The sequence below is a fragment of the Eptatretus burgeri genome, chromosome 18 (genome assembly GCF_056783735.1).
Source record: "Eptatretus burgeri isolate ZD-2024b chromosome 18, Ebu_testis_v1, whole genome shotgun sequence".
Lineage (NCBI taxonomy): Eukaryota > Metazoa > Chordata > Myxini > Myxiniformes > Myxinidae > Eptatretus > Eptatretus burgeri.
Window position 1 is genome coordinate 4,851,819 of NC_140978.1, and position 22,123 is coordinate 4,873,941.

Here is a 22,123-nt window from a genome sequence, read left to right on the forward strand (position 1 = left end):
GATGCAACGACATGAGTGCAGCATTTCCACCAGCCTTGAGAAGTTCAGCATAGATGTCACAGATCCCTGGAGCTTTACCCCATTTCAAACGGTTCACCGCAGCCTGTTTCCACAAACGAAGGTGGACCACAGTTGATGGGAGGGTCAGCAACAGTGATTGTAACACCAATGACATCCAATTCAACAGCAGGTGGATCAGCCTGGTACAACCGCTCAAAGTAATCGGCCCAGCGGGCTTTCACTTCGGACTCCTCTGTCAAGAGCCTAACCCCCTCTGCTCTAACTGCAGTACACCGAGGGACGGGCCTGGATGAACGCAATGCGCGAATTCCCCTGTAAGCAGGACGAGAATCACTTGACCACAGGTGATGCTCTACCCCCTCCCAGATTCCTCGCACATAGGCCTGCTTGTCCATCCTTAGTGCACGTACAGTTTTACGCCTCAGCTCCCTGAACAGCTCAACTCTGACATTTAGCCTGGCCCTGCAACTCTGGTCAAAGGTTTCCAGTGTCTCTTGAGAGACAAAATTCTTCTTCACCCTATGGTGAGTTCCAAGGAATCCACCGGCAACATCAAGGACGGTGGTCTTGAAGGCACTCCACAACACTTCAGGATCTCCCAAAGCACCCAGACCCCCCAAATCTCGACTCAGCTTGTTCGCAAACTCCTCAGCTAACCTCTCATCCTTGAGATTGCCAACATTCAGCCTAGGCTGGGATGGTACCATCTCCTGGATTTAACATGCAACTTGGAGTTGCTACAACAAGCCGGTGGTCAGTATTGAGGAACTGAGCTCCAGTAGACCCTGCAGTTCTGGATCTTCCTCCAGTGACCATCAACGAGCACATAGTCAATCTCCTTTGCCACACCGCCAGCATTGGAATACCAAGTCCAGTGATGAGCTTGTGGGAGCTGAAACGATGAACCGGCCACCCTAAGTCCATGACTTCTTGCAAAGTCAAGGAACTTAGTGCTATTCAGGTTCACAGTTCCAGACCCATGGGGACCAACACACGTCTCATAACCATCACTATCAGTTCCAGTCGATGCATTGAAATCCCCCAACACTGGAAGTGTATCTCGCCTGGGGTACTGATCAACCACAGACTCGAGCGTGGCGTAGAATGCATCCTTCACGGTGAGATCACTCGCCTCAGTTGGAGCATAAACAGAGACTAGGGGAATTACACTTAAGGAGTGACGAATCCTTTTGTCACATAATATGCTTGATGACCGGTGTTACCTCAATTATCATTGGAGTCAGTTTATTGGACACAGCTACAGCAACTCCTTGGGTATGGTAACCATCAGAGTGACCAGACCAATAGTAGGTGTAACCACCCACCATTATCTCGCCGCAATCTGGTCTCCGAACCTCAGAGAGTGCTGCAATACCGATGTCCAAACACTTGAGCTCAGATGATAACAGACAGGTGATCATCCTCTCTTCGGGATAGGACATTCCAGGCACTCAACCAAAGGGACCGCCTCAGCTTAACCCAAGGGGACCGCCGTCTGGTGGACAACACCTCAGCACCACTCCGACACACTCTCCCGCAATCTGACCCGGGAATGTTACCCCGTAGTTTCTCTCCTATCAAAGATTGGGATCCCGAAGGCTTTGCCCAAATCCCGTCATCCGGTGAGCTGCCCTGCGAAGGGAAGCTGCACATGAGGTTCTCCCATGGAGTGGGTTTTCAGATCTTTTTTTGATTTGTTTTTCATGCTTCGAGAATGTTTTACGGAATGAAGGGTTTTAGGGTGGCTGGAGTGCAAACCCTGCCACAAACCTCCGAATAAGAAGTAACCCAACTGCAGGAGGACGTCCACAGACACAGTTGGGAGGTTGGAGGAGACACACAAATCCATCTGTTATTAAATTCAGTTTATGGTACATTCTACCCCTCCCTCACTCAATCCTGGCTTTTGTCTCAGTCCACGATGTGGTTGACCACCACTGAACTGAAAATAAATCGAATGCTCATTGCCATTCACAACACACACAGCCTGGTGTAGCTCCCGGACGCCATCTTGGTTAGCACTCGATGCTGGGTGAAGGCGATTTCCATTAAATGTTTGCACGTAATGTAGAACGAAAAACGATGGCGATTTTTCACCTTTTGTGCGGTAGTTTCCAATAGTAAACTTTATCAGAATAACTACAGCACTTTCCTTTTCATAATAACGATCAAGAACAAATATTGGGAGCATGAAGAACTCCTGTTTTAAGGAAACTTTTGAATATGAAGTTTATGAATGTTTAGTTTTGAATGTTTTGAATATCAAGTCTGCCCGTTTATTTCACTATTTTATTTTTTTGGTCAAAATTGAAAACATGAATTTACCTGTCGTTTTTTTATTACGTACCAAAATGATGAAAATCAAGGTGTTGAACTATAACCAACTTTATGTGTAGTAATATCCAAATCGTTGGCAGAGTGAGCAGCCGAGAGAATGTGCATATCTGCTGTAGTCAGGGTGATTATAATCAAGGTGTGTGCACACCATCCCTCGGATCGACGTTCACCTGGACGTCCCATCGCACACTTGCCAGCTTCCAAGCTGTTTGCTTGAGTCCACATTTACGTTTGATTTCTTTTCGTAACAAAACGATTAATGTTTGATGTATTTCCTAATTTTGGGTTGCGTGCACTAGCCCAGAGACAAAGTAACTTCCTTGTGTTGGAATTACCATCCTGACTTCAGCAGTTGTTGAGGTAGGTCGGGCTACAGTTTTACATTGTTTTGAAAGGGGACCAAGAAGAAATACAACTTGATTAATTTACTTGTACTTTTGTGATGTATTTTGGCATATTTTTAAGTCTTGGTAGTTCAGAAAATGCTCGAGAATAAAAGTTGGGGCTTTTAAATGCTGGTGACTTCACTCTATGGTAGTTTATGAGTGTATCATTGTGTACACATTTGAATGGGCAGCAATTTTTTTCCTGTATCGTCCATCTATATGGAGTACTACCTTCTCCATGATATGGAATTATCACATGAAAGGCAAAATGATGCTGCAACAGGTGTTTCTGTGCATGCGCACCGCACATTCTGGGGGTGGATTACGTCATTTTGAAAGTCCCCTATTTACAGGAAGTGCAGTACAAGTTAAATATCTTGTCCCAAGCAAGGAATGTATCCAGAGTACCGGCACACACTGACCTAATATTTTCAAAAGATACCGTGGGATATTTAATGGCTTTACCTCCGCAGCTCCAGGATAGGATGACGTACTCCAGCATGCAGTGGCTCTTCGGCACATCATCAGAATGGCAATTTTCGAGACTACACAATGACAAGCATGCTTCGAGTAAGCCACCCTCTGCTCTCACTTTATTTTAGTGTTGTTTAAAAAAAATCTTACTGAACAGCCTTTGGGAGCTGCTGCATATAACCGATTTTCACTTTGATACCAGCCAATCGACTTCCATAAAACCACGTCAGGACATTTATGCTCATAATATACAAGTGATATTATGTACGAGTATAAAAGCCCCTCACAAATGATGGGTTGGAATTATTTTAATCGAAATATTCAGAGACTGCATGATATGTTTCGAGGCAAGAAAAAGCGTTATTTTAAACGACTACATGTACACATGTGATCTTATTTCTTTATCCTCTGGGATGTTTCATTTTGACAGTGCAACCTCGTGAGCATGCCAAAGTCTGAAGCCTCGGCCTTGCATCAGATGTGCATAGATCTTATTTATTGATTTAGTATACATCCCATGGATGGAAATGAACACTCGTTTTACTCTGCGCACATTGTACATCACGTGGAGTGAATTTCACCTCCCTACGCCTTGAGTTGTTATGAATCCGGAAGCCATTTGCACATAAACAGACAGCAGTCCACAAGCTTAGTTATTTTGATAAGTATGTGTTTATAGTTAGGGCACGTCCCCTATGTCTAACGGGAATTACATGTGTGCGCTGCGAAGTTTCTTTATAGTTAGTTTTTTTTACATCAATCCCATCCACTTCTTCGTGCACCGACTCCATTGCCCATGTGTTTTTGGCGGAAGGCGTGGGCGGAGCCTCCATCCTCCGCTCCGCTCCGAGGAAGGGCATGGAGCGTTTCCTTCAGCCAATGGGCGAAGGGCGAGCAGGGCCGAGGCGCTCCGGCCAATGGGAGGCCAGAGTGCCGAAAACTACGACAGAGCCTCTTCGGGGGGGGGCGGGCCTCCGAGACGCCCCGACACACCCCCCGATATTCCCCGTCCAATCAGGAGGCTCATAACCTCAGGGCCGACTCTGCCCCAGCCAGATGAAGTGTTCGCCCCATCCAGAGGGAGGAGAGTGTGAGTGATCATGGCCTTTTTATACTCTCGGAAGAGCGTGAGAGCAGTGATCGTGGCCATTGCTCTTGGTCTGTGATCGTGGTCTGCGGTCGTGATCTGCGGTCGTGATCTGCGGTCTTTGGTGGGGCTCCTCGTGGTGGTGGTTGAGCAGCCAGGATCCTAAGCTGAGGATTTCGGGTCGTGGGTTCGAGTCCCACCGTGGTAGGTTGGAGTCGGTGTGACCGCACGAGGAGGGGAGGTACCCGGCCAGGCTGTTCCCCCAGCTCACCTTCCCTCTCGAGCCGAAGGCTCCAATAAAGACCCAACAGGGTCCATTTATTGTGTGTGTGTGTGTGTGTGTGTGTGTGTGTGTGTGTGTGTGTGTGTGTGTGTGTGTGTGTGTGTGTGTGTGTGTGACCGTGGGCCCCGTCTTTAAGTAGAATTGTTTAAGTGTTTTCTTTTTTGTTGTACATTATTTGCATTGTTATCCGGTTGTAACTCTGCTCTGTGTCTCCATTTCCGATTATTGCTCCACATTATAAATAAACCCCCAATTGTTAAATGTTTCAGTTTGTTGCCCGTGTTTTCTTACATTGACCCAGCACGGTTCGTGCTTGAGAAATAGTGAGGCCGTCGGTGCCGTAAGTTGTCATTGGGTCCGACGGACTTTGGTAATTTCGCTCGGTTACATCGGACCGAGGTGGCGAGAGCGACCCGGTTTGACAGAGTCCGTCGAGGGTGTGACTTCCAGGGGTTTCCTTCAAAGCCGGTTACCGGCGACCCGCAGTCTACTCAGAAAAAATGTCAAAGGTCGCCGCCTACTTCAGCGCCGATTTTTCTATTTTTTAATTTTTTTTTTTTTTTTGGTCACTACGAAATCTCTACACCCCCTGTTTTGAAATCCGAGACGAAAACACATTAGTATTTCGATAAAAGCGGGTTTACTTTTACTATTATTACTCTCGCCAGGTCTCGCACAACACTGACCTAAAAATACCACAAGCAGCTGAAACACGCCTCCTGCAATGGAGAGTTCTCTGCTTTAGCCTCGTTTTGGACTGTTGGCCTGATACCCTGATACCCTGATACCCTGATACCATACAGCAATGACCTCAAGAAAATAAACTTTGTAGGCCTCGCAGTTTCGGTGCCGAAACGATGGCATCGAAACGAAAATCCCTGTTTGACGTTGGATTTTCGAAGAAGTCCAAAGATATGGGAGGTAAGCTTCTGGCCATCAGTAACTGGTCTAAACTTGCACTCTCGCGAGTGCGACGTTGTTGTTGTTTCACGAAGCACGTGTTTCACCTCGTCCATTTTGAGCTTTTGTCAAGTGATGCGGCTCCAAAATACACGGGCACCCTTTGTGCCTTTTTAATTTATAAAGTAATTAGCCTATAAGCTTAAACCAGCTTTTGTACATGTTATTTGCACTGAAAATTGCCATTTATTCACTGAAGTGAAGGCCAAGTATGAGCAGCTGTGAACTGGCCAACTGAATACTGGTACCGCAGGTACATGCATGTACCATAGACTTGCGAGCTTTAATTGACGGTATAACAACACGATATTGGCAGATAATGTAAGGTGGAAGTTTAACAAAATTGGGATTGTGATTGACGCAGTATTCACACTTAGACTGTTTGGTTGACTGATTGAAGCTGGCTGACATCGAATAAAGAAATTATCAGAAAACGAGTGAAGTTAAATACATGTTTATCATTCATTTTCAAACAATAAACTAGTCTAAAGTTATTAGTTTGAGCTGTTTATTAAATCAAAACAAAACATAATAAAATAATAATAAACAATATTTAACAAAGTAAAATGAAATCGAAGAAGGAAAATATGCATAAAATGAATGAAAGAAAAAAAAACCACCTGTTTTTGTGGAGTTTTTCACCCCAACTGCATGATAATATGAGAACTATTTCATGTCAGAAATCATGCTAGAATGCATCTCCAGCCATCTTGGATCCTCCGGCTTCCAGGGCCCTAGGCGGGCCCTGGACCCTGGCCATACAGCTGCGCTCGCTTCGCTCGTGGTGATGGTAACCTGCTACTTTTTAATGGTAGCCTCCTACTCCAAAAAATAAGGAAACCCCTGGACTTCCCTGGTAATTAGACGACGTGGGTTCTTAGGTGTTTTAAAATTAGACAATTAACCCTACCCCCACGCCGTCGAAATATTGGCGACCACGGTCCGCTAAGGGACCCATGACCTTTCGGGCTTATCCGAGAGTCACGACCTAAATTCTGGGGTGTTCGGTGAAGACGACCCTACTGCTCCCCCTAGTGGTCGTTTATTGCCATCGAACCCCGGCGCACAACAGTATTTATTGTTATTTTTTTATAAACGCTTCCGTACACCGCCCTTGAGGCCCAGTTGCAAGTCACCATCTACAATCCTAATAGAAGATGTTAATTACTCTTTTATGAAAAATGCTTTTCAAGTATTTTTGTCCTGAAAAATAGACCTTCATGAACACACTGTCGTTTTAAATGATTGGCCTTTGAAACCTTACTTATATCGTCCTTATGAATGGAGAGACAGACAAACACCCAAACACACAAATGCACACTATTTTATATCGCCAGATCTCATTTTATTATAACTTGTGAATTTCAGTCAATGTTGATTTGAATCGACCAATTGTACCTGTTTATTATTAATAAAGATGTTCCAGGTAAACAATAATTGTTTATGTGGCGTATAGGGTCGAATTAAGATGCAGTCTCTTGATTGTCACGAACCGTCTTGGAACTACATCATTAGAAGCCCCATCTTTATGGAACAATGTCCCACAGATAATTTCAATGTTTATGATTTCAATAAAAAATAAAAACAATAAAAAACCGTTTATTGTTATTTCACAGACTCAAAGATACGATTATCAACCTTGCATCATGATTAATCTTGGAAGTTGAAACTTATTGATTGATGTTATCTTTTTCCTCCATCAAACTCCAGAAGAGACTGTGGCTCTGAGGCTGCAAGACCTGATGGGCCGTGGGAGTGTTGTCGAGAGAAAGGAAAGGTGGGAGGGGGGGCACTGTAGCTATGGAAACATGTTTTCTGAAACCCAGAAGATGGGAACAGGCTGCTGACGATTTCTATTTCCCTGGGGACTGAGACCTAATATTAACCTTTCTTTGCTTGATCCTTCCTAATCCTTGTCAGTAAATGTAATGCCTTTTGTCTCTGAGCATACCTTTAAATAGATACTCGTTCATAGGATAAAAGCAAACAAAAAATGGAATGAATAATGGTGAAGGTAACATCTCCAACGTAAATTTTTGCTAGTTCCAAGATCTCCAATTTCTAGAAGAACAAAAAGGAATCTCAATGCGTGTGTGCATGGATGTAAGATTTATATTTCCACATAATCCCATTTTTGGATTTGATTAATTATATTATATACTGGGCTGGCAGGATGGCCTCGATCTAGTGGTATGCACACTCACCTCTAAGCTGTCTATCCTGAGTTTTAATCTCGAGCCAGCTATCGACAGTCACCCCGGTGTCTCATCAATGTGTGTGCCATCCCTCGGATGGACGTAAAACTGGGCGTCGCATCTGCAGGCGATAGTTGGTAGACGTTTAAGACCCCACGGTGTCGTTCACGAAGAGTCGGCGATCTTTCGCCGACACCATGGACAAATTCCAAATTCCTGCCCTAACTACTGCTGGGAGAGGGATGGCAAACCACCTAGCACGACCCTTCCCAAGAAACAGCTTCAGCAGCACTGAAGCTCTGTAACAAAATATGGTACATCAGAATCAGAATGATATATTAGCATATTGAAAAATATACAAACCTTGGCTTGTCTTGTACTTTTATATGTATCTCCTTTGGAGAACCTTTTGAATGGAACATGTCTAACGATGTAGAATCTTACAAATGAATGCACGCAAAACTCATCATTGTGAAATTCAAGGGGTTAGAAGCAGAAATATCCTGCAATTATCAATTATTGACTTTACTAACTTGGTAAAGCTGCCCTAGATGGCTCCAAAAGGAAAGGAATGCAATATTTGTCAACTTTTAAAGTGAATAGCACCTCAGAAATATCCTTCACTGGGCATTGGGGAAAGAAAGCTTATCAGCGGGATAAAGACACTTGAGAGGGGTCATCCATCTGGGGATAGCAGGAATGATGGCAAGCTGGTTTGGGGAGACGAAGCAGAGAATGAAGGTGAAATGGGAGAGAGAGAGAGAGAGAGGAGGAAGGTTGGTGCAGAACAGACTGGAATCTGAGAAAGAGAGATAATGGGGAGGTATGAGAAGCAAAGGAAAAAAAAAATAGGGGTTGCTTTGTTGTTAGGCACAGAGGGCTGGTTGTATGGGAATGTCAAAGAGATGGAAGATGATCAAGAATTGAGAGAAACAAAAATCCCAAAGGGCCTTGCCAAATGAAGAGGTTTATTGAAGATAAACGAGTTAAAAGCTCAGTTTGACATTTCAGTAACAGATTTCAAACCGTCTTTCAGCAAACACGATGCATTCATAATATTCAGCCTTTCACATACTCACCAGTGGGGTGGGACCACAAATGGATGCGGGATGAGACACCCACGTCATTAGCCCAATTCACCAGTCGTGTGGTGAAGAGCAAGTACAAGTTGAGCAAAATATGTTCCTCTTGTGCACTCTTTTCTAAACACTTAAACCACAGCGTATACCACATCACAGACATAATGGTGTATTTTTGATAAAACTCGTGAAAGGCTATACTTCAAATGAACCAATGATAATTGCTGACATTCCTCCATCCCACAGGAGACATTCTTTAACTCAAGTTGGAACTCTTTGAAAATTCAGTCAAGCACGGAAGAAGTGAACATCAGGGTACACTTCATAGGCATATTTACAAAAACTAGGATAATGTCCCAAAGAAGATGTGACAGAACATTTTATCCTTGCAAGTGTTTTTTTTTTTTTTGGCATCTGATAGGGTAGACCCACCTTGATGGTAAAAAGAAAGGGGGAAAGACTGCAGAAAGACATGAAACAGCTTCCACGGGAATGAGGAAAAGGGTATAAATGAACAAAGTTTGGCCCTTAATATGGATCCAGGCGGATTAGAGAGCAATGTGTCATTATCAGCCAAAGTCTAAGCTCTTTGATGAATCTGTGTGCCATGATATGTGGCTTCGGGGAGGATAGAGTATAAAGTACATGCAGACAGAGTCTAAAGATGAGGTGATCTAAGATATACAAGGACCTTCATGGCTTTTAATGACTTGGCAATGGCTTACTTGCTGCAACATTCTGTGTTAGACATCATCGATCTGGACCTTCATGACACTGCATGGTCAATCCAGACAGGTGAAATATGGACATCCTTCCTGATGCTGTTTTGAATGTCACTCTTACATGATGGCTTTGTTTGTCAGAATTAAGCCCTGAAAAACCCAAAAACCTTGACAAGGCAGAGGATATGCAGATATGACGAGCCCTGTTTAAAAAATTTTTTGAAAGATTTGATTCTTTATCTCAAATCAAAAGTGATTTTTGCAGTTATCCAGGCTGTACATCGAAGGACAAAGTATTGCATGGCATGAAAGCGAGTTCTTAGCCAAAGTGGAGCAAATTATATCAACAAAGAACAATCATAGATTGCAGACCCTCGCCAGGACTTGTTTTGTGTGGTGTATTTTGAATGACAAATAAATGGAAGAATGTAATAAATGAAAGGTCATTGATTGTAAATGAAAGGTCGAAATAGTTGAAAGAGCAAACGTCTGTAAAGGCATAAATGTCATAATTTGTACAAGGTCTGAATTGTCTGAAGGATCTAAAGGGTCTTAGAAAGTCCAAAAATGGTCAAAGGGGTCTAAAAGGGCATTGAAGGGTTTGAAAGGTGTGAAGGTCTAATGGCCTGAAAAGGGGTCTAAGGGGTCCTAAAGGTCTGAGTAGTCTAAGGATGTAATTTAAGATCTGAAGGGTCTGGATTGTCAAAAGTGGTCTAAATGGTGTTAAAACATCTAAAAAGGGTCGAAAGGTCAAAGGGGACATGCAGCACAGTGCACTACATGTAGAGCACAGCGTTCACGTACAGTGCAATGTTTCTCTTTGTCTTCAACAAGGGATCTCATGTCCCATCCCATGATCCTTATCTCCATTTGTAAAAGTCAGGAATCTGACTTCAGAAAAAGTCAGGAAAAGTTTCATGTCCTCCCTTTTTTAATCTCTCCTCACACCACCATCTCAATGCTTCCCCCTCACCCCACCCTCTCAAATCTTCCGGTGCATCCCAAACACTCAGTCCTTCCCCTGCACCCCTCGCACAAACAACCTCCCCCCCCCCCATACACACACATTCCCCCACACCACACATACTCAAATCCTCACCCACACCCCAAACACTCAAACCTTCACTGGCATCCCACACATTCAAACCTCCCCCACACCCCAGACACACAATCCTTTCCCCGCACCCCAAACACATAAACATTTCCCTGTACCCCACACACACTCAAACCTTCCCCTGCACACCACACACTCAAACCTTTTCCCTGCACTCCACACACTCAAATCTTCACCCACCCCCATCCTACACACACACACACACACACACACACACACACACACACACACACACACACACACACACACACACACACACACACACACACACACACACACATTCCCCCACACCATACATACTAAAATCATCACCCACACCCCACACACTCAAACCTTCACTGGCATCCCACACACTCAAACCTTTCCCTGCACTCCACACACTCAAATCTTCACCCACCCCCCTCCCACACATACACACACACACACACACACACACACACATTCCCCCACACCACACATACTAAAATCATCACCCACACCCCACACACTCAAACCTTCACTGGCATCCCACACATTCAAACCTCCCCCCACACCCCAGACACACAATCCATTCCCCACACCCCACACACACACACACACACACACACAATCCTTTCCCTGCACCCCAAACACATAAACATTTCCCTCAACCCCACACACACTCAAACCTTCCCCTGCACACCACAAACTCAAACCTTTCCCCGCACTCCACACACACAACCATTCTCCCACACACCACACAAAATCTTCACCCACACACCACAGACTCAGACATTCCCCAGCATCCCTCACACTCAAACATTCCCCCTTACCTTACCCACGCAAAGCCTCTTCTCCCATCCTGCACTCTTCAAACGCCTCCTCACCCCTATCTCAAACTGGGTGGACCTCAAACATCCAGGGGCCCTGCTCCAACCTGACAGATCCCTCCATCAAGGCTGCTGATGATAAACCAGATATCAACTGTTTAGCATCCTCCCACAAGATGTCCGTGACTCCTTAGTGTCTCTCCCCAGGTATTGCATCCTCTGATTTGATAGGCCTGAACCATGTCCTGGTGGCAGAGTTAACACTTTGCATCAAGAACTCAATTTATCACTGTCTCTTTACTGATCTTACACCCCCATTCCCCAGGAGTACCTAGGCTGCAACTTCCCCTCCACTCACACCTCTTGTTCAATTGTGTGTTGTACCATCCTCCTAATAGTGATGACTCCATTTGCATTTCCCTCTCAGACAACATGGACAAACGTTGAATCACTCATCCCAACTCTCTCTTCCTCATATGTGGTGATTTTAATTGTCACCTTACAAATTGGCTGGGTGTTGGTACCTCTCTCTCCAGCAATGGTACTTCTGCAAAGGACTTCTGTGACTCCATAGGTCTGACTCAATCTGTGAACTTTCCCACCCGGATTTCTCCCAATGGCAAATCTTCCCTCCTGGATTTGGTGATGACCAACTTCCCCACTAATGTATCTTGCTGTTCCTCTGCCCCAATTGGCTCTTGTGATCATGTGCTGGTGAAGGTCAACATCTCTCTGGCCATTCTCAGAGAATAGTTTCTGCACCGGCGAGTCTGGCAGTGCACGCAAGCAAACTGGCAAGCACTGCAACCAGCCATCACACCAGGACTATTATATCCACTGCCACTAATATTAATTTAGCCTGGGAATTCTTCCAGAGAAGACTGCTCTCTCTTATACACAGATTTATCCCATCTCGTCTTCAGTTACAGTGGCCTGTTCGGGTTTAAGCCCTCCAAAGTTTCCACATTCTGATGCCACCTGAGCTTATTTCATGATGCTTTCAAAAGTTAATATAAAGAGTCTTCACAAACTACTGCAAAATGAGAAAGCTAAAAAATGCAGATAAAATGTGAATAAGCTTGATTCACAGAGAAAATCAGATGATTCTCAGTTAAAGAAGTATTCAAACTCTTGACCTAATTAGCCCAAAATCACATCAAGAGCAAATTATTTACTTGAAAGGTTACACAATAAGTATAATATGGTTCACCTGTATGTATTCAGTGGTTTAACTTAAAAGTTAAGCTCCCACACTTATCTAAGGGGTTTCAAGGTGCAACTCCCTTGGTCAACCAACAAGGCAAACGTGAAGACCAAGGAGCTTTCCAAAGAAGTCAAACATAATGTGGTGGAGAACCACCGTTTAGGAAAGGGTTATAAAAAAGAGTCTCAAAGTCACTCCTTATTCCTTTGAGTGCAATGAAATCCATCATTAAGAAGTGGAAGATGTATCATACCACCCAGACTCTACCCATATCAGGTCGTCCATCCAAACTCAGCAGCTGGACAAGCAGGAAGCTGGTTTGGGATGTCACTGTAAATCTAACCGTGACTGAGAGATCTGTAAGGGTCTATGTCTGAGATGGGGGGGGGGGTCATTGTTCATCAATCAGCATTATACCGTTCCCTTCACAAAGGTGGCATCTATGGACAGGTGGCAAGAAAGAAGCCATTGCTGAAAAAGACACATCTAAAAGTTCGTATGTAGTTTGTGAAAAGCATCTTAATGATACTGTAGGTATGTGGAGAAACGTTTTGTGTTCAGCCAAGATAAATATTGAACTTTGTGATTTAAATTCAAAGCACTACATCTGGAGCAAGCCTAAAACTGCACATCACCCAGTCAACACCATCCCCACTGTCAAGCATAGAGATGGCAGCATCATGTTATGGGGCTGCTTTTCTTCAGTAGGGACGAGCAATCTTGTCAGAATATACAAGGGGCAATGGACAGTGAAAAGTACAGGAGAATCCTTGATGAAAACCTGCTTGAGTCAGCCATGAATCTGAAACTGGGTTGGAGATTCACATTTCAGCAGGACAATGATCCGAAACACGAAGCCAAAACCACACTGGAGTGGTTGAATAAGAATAAAACAAGAAGACGACGTCGTGCAGAGCATGATACTTGCAAGATCAATAAAACAGATTTGACCTCAAAAATAATTGGTGGTTGAATTCAATGATCAAATATGCAACTCCTTTTCAAATTTCAAGTGAATCGGATGAAAATTGAGGATTTTAGAAATACCACCTTAGTTGTTGACCGTGGGACTATGTTGACCTCAAAAATAATTGGCTGGTTTAATTCAGTGACCAAATATGCAACTCTTCTTCAAATTTCAAGTCAATCGGATGAAATTTGACAATTTTAGAAAGTCTGCCTATGTTGTTCCTTTGGCCTATGTTGACCTCGAAAATAATTGGTGGTTGAATTCAGTAACCTGATGTGCAAATCCTCTTCAAATTTCAAAGATGAAAATTGAGGATTTTACAAATCTCACCTAAGTTGTTGACCTTTGGCCTATGTTGACCTTTTGGTCTATGTTGACCTCAAAAATAATAGGCTTATTTCTTATGACAAACTCTCACATGTGGTGAAGTTTCGTGAAGATGGGTTGAAAATTGTGACCTAACCATTACGCCACCGGGACGAGTAAATCATTCCCAAGACGGGATTGTTATTGCCATGAATTAGACGCACGATGATGAAAAGTAAACTGTCAGGAATGAGACAATTAGAGTGGAAAATCCCACGACACTACATATGGAAACATACAAACTGTGCATGTCAACAAATGAGTCAACTACAAAAAGAGTGTAACCTTGCTTCCTATTGGTTGAGAGCATTGGATGTAACATGATATCAAAAACATCTATTAGGTCGAAACAAGTGAAAATTGTTTTTTTTTTTTACAATTATTGTTCAAACCGCTGAATCGCGAATTTTTGGCAGAATAATATATTAGTGTCATCTATGTGCACACGTCGCGGGTGGGATTGGTGATAAATGGAGAAAGATAATCATAAAAAGGACTTTTTTCAGGAATTGTGATATTAGAGGGAAAGCAGGGAAGAGGTATTTGATGAGAGTTGAGATCAGAGGAAAAATATGGTTGGAAGGGAACGGACGTCCAATATACAAGGGGCTGCAAAAGTAGGTCTACAGTAATGCAAAACAAAACGTGCACACAAAACATATTTTATTTATTATACAAGCATATCAATAATAACATACAAATAATAACATCAATAATAAGCATATCAATAATAACATCAATAATAACATGTCAATAATAACATACCAATAATAAACATATCAATAATAACATGTCAATAATAACATAACAATAATAACCATATCAATAACAACACATCAATAATAACATACCAATAATAAACATATCAATAATAACATACCAAAAATAAACATATCAATAATAACATATCAATAATAACATAATAAACATATCAATAATAACATACCAATAATAACATACCAATGATAACATAATAATAAACATATCAATAATAACATACCAAAAATAAACATATCAATAATAACATATCAATAATAAACATACCAATAATAACATACCAATAATAAACATATCAATAATAAACACATCAATAATAGCATGTTAATAATAACATACCAATAATAACATACCAATAATAACATACCAAAAATAAACATATCAATAATAAACATATCAATTATAACATAATAACATATCAACAATAACATACCAATAATAACATATCAATAATAACATCAATAATAACATGTCAATAATAACATTCCAATAATAAACATCAATAATAAACATATCAATAATAACATGTAAATAATAACATACCAATAATAACATATCAAGAATAAACATATCAATAATAACATACCAAAAATAAACATATCAATAATAACATACCAATAATAAACATATCAATAATAAACATATCAATAATAACACACCAATAATAACATACCAATAATAAACATATCAATAATAACATACCAATAATAACATCCCAAAAATAAACATATCAATAATAACATATCAATAATACATTCCAATAATAACCTACCAATAATTAACATATCAATAATAACATATGAATAATAAAGATACCAAAAATATTAAAAATGGTAATAATGATTTTAATGAATTAAATGAAACCTACCACCACTATTATAATACTGGTATAATCCTTACTGTATACCTACTTTTGCAGCCCCCTGTATGGAGAACATAGAGGGGGATTGGTTACAAGTATTCACCAAAAATATCAACTTAACCCCCCACCCCCAAGCCCACCTCTTTCAACCCTTCCCCTAAAATTCCCCCTCAATTTCTCAATTATATATTTATGGGTTTTTACCTGCACCACCGAAGGTGGGCGAGGTTATATTTTCACCCCTGTCTGTCTGTCTGTCTGTATGTTTGTCTGTCTGTCAGCATGATATCCAAAACAGTTGTGGAGTGGATGGATTAGGACAAAACCAGGTGTATGAGTTGGGTAGGTGACAAGAACAAGCTGATTAGATGATGGAGGTCCACATCCAGCCAATCAGTGGGATACAAAACCTAAACTGTTCAGCCTGGTGGAGGGATGCGCTCTTTCACGTCCCTTTCTACTTTGTTGTTGTTGTTGTTGCTATATAATTATTTATTTATTTCTCCATTTGTGTCCCTTCCCCAGTTTCCCTTTGACTTCTGTGATTCAGTTCGTGGCTGTATCTATCCTGTTCACCCCGGTTCCTCCTCCATGCTCTCATTCTTCCCCCATGTCCTTTATTCCTCCAAGTCTCCCTTAATTTTGTCGCTCTACCCAGATGCTGATTTATCCCTCTACTCAACTGTTGGTGTGCCCACCCCCCTCTTTCCATTGTTCTTGTGGTTCTGTTGCGTCCGAGTCCGTTGTCTGTTCTCGCTCCTCCACGAGCCTCGACTCTGCATACAAAAAAGTATATAATTATTTATTTAATGCCCACTAACGTTTTTCCTTGGCTGTTCAAAGGGGTCCACTTGAGCCGTGAAGACAACAGTAATCACCAATTAAAACAACAACTTGTGCCTCTTACGAGAGCTCATTGTTTATGAATCAAATGTTTATTAAAAGGTCTGATTGATACAACATCAGCTGCAGATAAAAACATAGCTTCGTGTACACCTGGAGGCAGTCACTTTGATGAATGAGTTACCACTATGATGATGGATGGCAGAGTGTAATCACGCTCACCTTTGAGCTGTCAAGCCTGGGTTTGATTCTCGACACAGGTACAAACTGTCATCCTGGTATTTCGCATGCAGGTGATGCATCAATGAGTGTGCCGTTCATCAGAAGGACGTTAACCTGTAGAACCCATGTGATCACACTGGTTGTTGTTGGACGTTAAATGTCCCACGGTGTCTTTCGTGAAGAGTGTGTGAGTTATCGCTCGTAGCCTGACCAAAATCAAAATTCCTGCTTATAAAACTGTAGGTAGCCGCTGATTTGGTGTTCAGGGATATCCCTTGACACCAGGTTACCCTTATCGCTATCTCCGAGTGTAGTTGCTGTCTGGTCGGCATCAGCTCTTGCTCAACAAACAAATTCAAGTTCCCAGGTTGTTTGCATGTCAGATGTGAACGGCTGCCATCGACCAAGAGGAGGAAGTAACAATGATGCCCCCTTCACTTTTCCAAAGCAAACAAGAACGGCTCAAGCTCGAGAGCATATACCTCCACCAGGCTGAACAGTTTACGTTTTGTATCCACTGATCCACTGACCTACTCTGATAACCAACTCATCCATCAAGTTTCGTCCAAACCCGTCCTTAACTTTTTGAGATATCTTGCTATATTTCGTTTTTGGCCCTATCCTAAATTAATCAATTAGTCCTTGGCACACACCAAATCTCTCCACCAAATTTCGTCCAAATTCATCAATAAATTTTTGAGATATGTTCACAAAAAAACAGGCAGACAGGAGGTGAAACCATAACCTCCATCCGCCTTCGATGGTGAAGGTAAATATATCCATGCTAACCATGCACCGGAAATAAAACTACCCACTGCCATCGCATTGTCTCAATGCATGATAGGTTCTCATTTCTGTGCAATTACCTGACAATAAACTAAGAATATATTTCACATTGGATAATGGAGATGACAATTCCTTGGTGAACAATTTGGCTCTTCTTCTTGTATGTGCAGCACATGGCTGCAGTAGCATGATTGGCTGTGACGCAGCGGTACCGCTCATAGAGGAGGCCCAGATTTAACATCCATCCGAGGGATGGTGCACACATTGATGCCTCGCCCCAATTTGCAAAACACCAAAATGAGAATTTAGAGCTGGATCGAGAGTCAAACCCAGGCCAACCATCTCAGGACATCATCAGGAGAAGAAACGTAGGACAATGAAGCTGTGACATCACAATGATGAGGTTTAAATAAAGACAATAGCGGAGCCATGACTGACCTCCAGAGACCTTTGGGGCTGAACTTTCAAACTTAGAGCTTGGAACATCAATCCAGGTGGTCCACTCAGTGGATGAGCCAAGCTTGGATCAACCTGTGAGCTTTAAAGGAGCTCTTATGATGTGAGCATTTGGGTAAAAAAAAAAAATTCCGAATTTGATAATCAGTAACTTACTCTGACAATTGTGCTCTTTTAAACCCCAAGGAATCCATTATCGCTCACAAAGGGAATAATGTATTCCACTTATGAACTGTATAATGGTGTGCAGCGCAAGTATACGTGCATAGAGAAGTAATGAATGATGAGAGGGCTGATGTGTTCGGATAGGGAAAACAAAACTCGTTTCATGATCCACAAGTTTTATTATCACTTTACGTATAGAAACCATGCTCTGATATCGGACACTTTGAGATACCCTGGATAAGCATTCGAATTTTTGTTAACTATCTGAAATACACAGTGCATCTGTGTGTATGTTGACGCATTTGTCAGTTTGAGTTCCAAGTGTACATGGAGCCTCCACGTAATGCGAGAAGAAACTTTACCAAAAGCTGGAGATACGAGGGACGTTCAAAACTTTCCTGGAACAAGATACGATAGTCCAAGACTCGCCAACTCGTCACATTTTATTTCCCATGGATATATGTAGGCCTTACTGTGCATATAATTTATTATAGCAAGGAAAATATTTATTACCTCCACCACTGCTGGTGAAGGAGGTTATGTTTTAACCATTTTCTGTCTGTTTGTCTGTCTGTTGGGTCGCCGAAATAGGTGACCCTTATTGTCAGTAATTCTGTCTGTTTGTTTGGATGTTTGGTTGGATGCTTGTTCGTTTGTCATCAGCATAATTGGTAGTAAACATGGGCGGATTTTGACCAAACTCGGGTGGTCGGTACATCTTATGACCCAGTGCTTTGGAAATTGTGATGGTTGCTAGGGACGCTTTGGTTCCCTAGCAACAACTGAAAAACCTTCAAAATCGGTTCCGTTCACGCGAAATCAATTCTGAAAGCCATTATCCCACGTCGGGTTATGAAATTTGGCACGAATGATCTACAGGTGATGCTCTATCAAATATATTCCGGTTTTTGTGATATATGGAATACTTTACCCACAGCTCCCCCTACAATTAGGGTATGCGCGAAAATTGGCGAAAATTGAAGGCCCCCTAGCGACCAGTCAGGTGAGTGCATCGATACGAATGAAACTTTGAAGGTTCATGGTACTCAATGAGTACTACAACTTTGCCTCAGGACATATTGACCGATTTTGCTTAGGTCAGGGGCAAAGGCCAATTAGTGCAAAAATCGATAATATGCGAGAGCTGGAGGTGTCTTCGCGCCAAATGCTACTCCTCCTTGGGTTATGGTCGGATGGTCATGAAAATTCACACTACTCGTCTGGAATACATTGTGCACAAACGATTGAGCCGGATTTTCGATTTAGATCTTTGTTCACCAACAGCACCCCCTCGAACTTTGGGGATTTCTGATTGCAAACCGCATTTTCGGTACTTTTCATTCAAATGGATACCCAGTAGTTATCAGGAGATGGAACTGGATGAGATTTGATATTCATAATCTTAAAGTGATTCCGTATCCGGTACATGACATCCATTTTGCTCTATATCTTATAGTTTCCATGCTCGGCGACCCATCGCCGCCAACCGGCTTGTCTGTTTGTTTATCTGTTTGTGTACAGGATATCTCAAAAAGTTGTGGACGCAGCCTGAAGAAATTTGGTGGACAGGTTCGGTGGGTGACAAGGACGAAGCGATTCCATTTTGGTGAGGATCCGGATCCGACTACTAGAATTTTTTAAGTGATTCTTCACCGTTGAGAGATCGGGCTAAAAACGATATTTTACACGATAGCTCAAAAAGTTGTGGACGGATTCAGATGAAACTCGGTGGACTCGTGTGCGTGACATAGAAGAATTGATTCGATTTTGGTGAAGATCCGGATCCGGATCTGGATACGAGAATTATTAAATTTTTTCAGTGATTCTTCACCATTGTGAGATAAGACCAAAAACGATATAGTACTGTATGTATATCATGATATTTCAAAAATGTATTGGGCCCAATATGTTATTGTAGATCAGGCATTACGTGGTGGAGGTTTTTGCTCTACTGAGTGCCCATCTAGTTTACTAAGCATTATACAGCATAAGTATTTGTTATATATTGACAAATATACACAAGCTAGCGTTTCTTGGACTACTGTGAGTATCTTGTTGTGTGCTGTTTCCGTGCTTTGCTCTCCCCCCCAAGGTTTCTGCAGGAAGCACGCGGGACACCACCATCAACCCCCTTTTGATGAAACTACCTAAATCTTGAATCAATACTCACCTCCACTCATTCATTCCCATTTTTTCCCACCTGTGGAACCAACTTCCTCACTCTCTTCATTCTCATTCTTCCCTCCAGATCTTCAAGACAGCTGTTCACCACCATCTCAGATCATCCCTCATCTAAAAGTATGATCTTTTCCACCTCCAATAACCCATCCCCAAACCCAACTCTTTCCAAGTTTCCAGTTTTTCCTTCCTGAACGTTTGCTTCTGGATCCATCTTGTCCACCCTGAGCATCCTCCTCGACTCCTATTTCCTTCTCACAATCCTTATTACACCAATTCTCAATCTATTTTGTCGGTCAACCTGCTCTTCGTGAGTTTTTACATCACTTTTGACTGTTCCTTTGGTTCTGTTGAATTTTTTTTTTCGAGCCACTCAATGAGCCTCGACTTTGTAACCTATTTTATAAAACGTGTTGAACACCCTTCGAAAAACAAATTGAGAATTTCCAATTTTTGTTTGATTTCCGCTCGAATTTGTTCTTCTGCAATATGTCCACAGATCTACCACCATTATCAGACAGATTATGCAGCAGCGGAGCTCAAGGAGGAGTAAGGTTGTTCTAGTTTTCGAATCCGGCACAATTTCTGCAACACACGCTTCTACACGGCTCAACGATTGGGAAGAAAGCCATATGGGATTCACACACACAGTACAAATCGGCCTTTCAGATGCTTCGCAGGTCAGCAACGCTGCTCGACAGCACATCACCAACGAAGGAAATGCGGAGCGAGATCAGATATCAACCGTCGGAGTAAGGTGCTCTGTCCGCAAAATCCCGCAGCCACAAAGCAACTTTGTACTTGTGGAATGAGGAAAAACAATCCTGTGCAATGTAGCTGTGTGCCAGCTTTCTTTGCTCTTATCTCACGAAGAAGCCACCAGCGTGTTCCATCGGACATGATGTTGTTTTGTGCTTTTGTGCAAGCACCAAGAGTCGGGGCTTATGCCCCGATCAAGTCAACGACCTCGTCCTTCACTGTGTGAAAGACGTCATTTCACTCTCCTTTATGAGGTATTCAAAAAGTTATATGAACCGGCTCCTCCTTTGGACAATAGTCCAAAGGCAAACCATATATATATATATATATATATATATATATATATATATATATATATATATATATATATATATATATATATATATATATATGTATATATTGTGACGTCCACGGGACTTGAACAGTCCCGCCAATGTAGAATGAGCCGAAACGATGGAGGCGGTTTATTTTTTATAACCCAAAGATGGCGGTTCTAATCGCTCTACCGCAAACGGGACGAGGATGGTGGCACGAGTCGCTTTTCACTGAGTTGATAACGTTTATTTCTCTAACCAGAAATAACAAGACTCGGCAAGAAGAGGGATCCGGGGCGATTCGATGGGATGGTGGTGTGGGTTCGGGCGTGGGGAAAACACAAACAATTCCAATGGATATACCAATCTCAAACCCTCTAAGGCGCCAGGTACACACACACACACACACACACACACACACACACACACACACACACACACACACACACACACACACACACACACACAAACACGTAGCTGGTCCTGGTGGTCAGGCCGGCCCGTGGTGTGGACGCAACAGGCCCTGGATTGGCGTCGGACGAGCTGGCGTCGCGCTCGTCAGGGGCAGGAGACACCGTGGTGCTGTCGACCTCCTGGTCCTGGCCCAAGTCCGCTCACAGCCGCCAAGGAACCAGTTCTGGTGCCAAGTTGCGAGCAGGAGAGGGAGGCAGGTCCGCCCACCATTCGACCCCGTCCTCCGAGCCAGCAGAACCCCAGAGCCAACCGACGTGAGGCACGAGGCTCAGCAAGGCTACAAGACACAATGAAACCAGGG

The 22,123-nt window shown here is 42.6% G+C and overlaps 1 long non-coding RNA gene across 2 annotated transcripts; it reads left to right on the top strand.

Moving 5' to 3' along the window:
• Positions 1-92: 92 nt before the first annotated feature.
• On the top strand, positions 93-21,255 carry LOC147008506 (uncharacterized). 2 transcript variants are annotated; one of them, XR_015053231.1, is made up of 4 exons: positions 93-3,314; positions 7,259-7,325; positions 19,619-19,703; positions 20,190-21,255. It is a non-coding gene; the product is annotated as an uncharacterized LOC147008506 (long non-coding RNA). The 2 variants fall into 2 exon arrangements; XR_015053232.1 differs by having other exon boundaries at positions 20,346-21,255.
• Positions 21,256-22,123: the final 868 nt, after the last annotated feature.